Here is a 2,500-nt window from a genome sequence, read left to right on the forward strand (position 1 = left end):
CAAACAACTTCGTCTCACTGCCAAACCCACAGCGCCCGCCGGCCCTTATTGTACGCTTACTGGGGCTTTTCAAAAGCTGCGTTTGGTTTTGCGTTCCCTTTATTCTCTTAGAATTCCTTATTAATCCTTATTAAGGAAGACATGGAAACAGAAGCTGGTGGATCAGCGGCCTGCTCATTAACAATACAGATGGAAGAATTACCACATCTGACCACAGGAGGGAGCTAAACACGAGGGAGCTAAACACTCAGTAGGATGTGTGAAGAATTAGTTAAACAGCGGGTTTCAAATCCTTCAAAAAGCGGACAGTTAGGGACAGTTGAGGAGACATGTGGGATTGGAGGTGACACTTTTTTTGCAGGGGCACAAATTTATAGCTGTAGGTGTTTTTCTTGAGGTCTGAGGCACGGCGGGGTTTGTTTGGGATTTTTTTTGGTGGGGATAGTAGAACCAGCTGAAATTTTCATGGGGAAACTTGGACAGACCAACTCAGAGTTAACGGTCCAGTGGCCCTTCGCCACTGATCTGAGAACAGTCTGTGCCTGTTCATGTATAGAAGTTAAGAGAAGGAAACAGGCAAGAAAAGCAGTGTGAAACCCTGTGTGTGTGTGTGTGTGTGTGTGTGTGTGTGTGTGTGTGTGTGTGTGTGTGTGTGAGAACAGTATAACCATGCACTTGTTTTTTTAAGTAAACCTCCTGTTTTCCGTTATCCTCCTACTTCAGACTAAATGAAAAAAAACATCAAAGCTGCTGACAGGGCACGCAGTGTGTGTGTGTGTGTGTGTGTGTGTGTGTGTGTGTGTGTGTGTGTGTGTGTGTGAGGGAGAGAGAAGAGAAGAGAGAGTTTTCTCTGCACACTGATGATAAACTGATAACAAACAACATCCTGTTGTTTGACCAGTACCCATTTGGTCTGTGTTCATCCAGCCTCTTCTCCTTACACATCTTAAACCACAGTGTGTGTGAGTGTGTGTGTGTGTGTGTGTGTGTGTGTGTGCGCTTTATTTCACTGTAATAATAAAGGCAAAAAGTGAGGCCAGTTTATCTGTATACACTGTAATGGAGCTCTAATGAAGAAGAGTCACACACACTCACACACACACACACACACACACACACACACACACACACACCAGACAGCAGAATCAGGCAACCTGACTTATCCGTCTATAAGAATACCCAGATGGCCATTCTGGGTTTTATAATGTAGTTGTCTGAGTATGTGAGCCATTATAATAACAATGTTCTTATCATACACACTCAGACTCTATGATTCCACACTAGACGCATCCTTAAGAACAGGGCTGTGCAATACATTGCTTGTTTATTATTGCGATATCGATACCGATATTATCTGCGATACCGATGTCAGGTCCCAATATGCAAATGAGCTCTCCAGCAAATTGGTTCGCACCAGTGTGCTGTGAGCGCGCTCTCCGGATCTGGCACGCTCCAGATAAATAGACAGAGGGAGCAGCGATCTGGGGAGGGTGTTCCGCTGGGCTCTTCGTCTCCATGGCGATCCTCCTCACCACTCCTTCCGTAGTGATCAGTAGTGATCCAGTAGTGTGTTTCTGCAAAGGTGCGCAGTGTGTTGCCCTGGTGAGTGCTGAGCGTGTGAGTGTTGCACTGGTGAGCGGTGAGTGTGTGAGTGTGTAGCACTGGTGAGCGGTGAGTGTGTCTGTTGGAGCAGACAGAAACCCCCAAACAGGTTCTCTTCTCCTGTCAAGGTATTTGCGGCTTTAAAAATACTGAGCCCGCATGTTAGCACAGAGAGAAAAAAAAACCCGAGAGGCAGTAGAGAGCCCTGAGGCACCCCGCACTGCTGAGTTCTTTTCACGCCGCGCGTAACGCAGCCGTCGTACGCTCGGCAGGCGGGCTACAGCTGCCGTGCGTTGCTTGATGCGGCTCACACTCTTGGCGCTTTAGCTGTATTCAGGGACGTGGACGTGAACTCTGGGAGAAGCGTCACCCCCCACAGTCGGGACTGGTCAGGACACTACCGGCGGATTTGATCAGGACTGAAGTAGACGAGCAGGTCTCTCTGCACACACCCGACCATGACGGGGACAAAGAGGCTCTGTGTGTGTGTGTGTGTGTGTGTGTGGTGTGTGTGTGTGTGTGTGTGTGTGTGTGTGTGTGTGTGTGTGTGTGTGTGTGAGCGAGCATACAAGTATGTCTTGGTCTAAACTTAGGTGTACACTTGTGTGCACCTGTCTACATTTGTGTGTCATAGATTGTGCGTGCATGTGTGTGTGTGTGTGTGTGTGTGTGTGTGTGTGTGTGGTCACACTCCAGATCCTCTGAATATACGCTGGTTTCCTCGGTGATGGAATCTCAGTCAGCCCTGACCAAGACTTCTGCTCAACCTCTCTCTTATCTTCTTCACTTTCTTCCTCCCAACCAACCAGTCTCTGTGTGTGTGTGTGTGTGTGTGTGTGTGTGTTCGCATCTTTAAAGCCAATCTACACCCACTTGCAGTCATGTGTTTTGCAAGAAT

The 2,500-nt window shown here is 47.9% G+C and overlaps 1 protein-coding gene across 2 annotated transcripts in view; it reads left to right on the top strand.

The window, feature by feature from the left end:
• The window catches only part of eva1aa (eva-1 homolog A, regulator of programmed cell death a), a 38,942-nt gene that overhangs the window by 17,959 nt on the left and 18,483 nt on the right, over nucleotides 1-2,500 (top strand). The gene's annotated exons all lie outside the window — the stretch shown is intronic.

Source organism: Electrophorus electricus, chromosome 2, assembly GCF_041902795.1.
Source record: "Electrophorus electricus isolate QZ-2024a chromosome 2, ASM4190279v1, whole genome shotgun sequence".
Classification (NCBI taxonomy): domain Eukaryota; kingdom Metazoa; phylum Chordata; class Actinopteri; order Gymnotiformes; family Gymnotidae; genus Electrophorus; species Electrophorus electricus.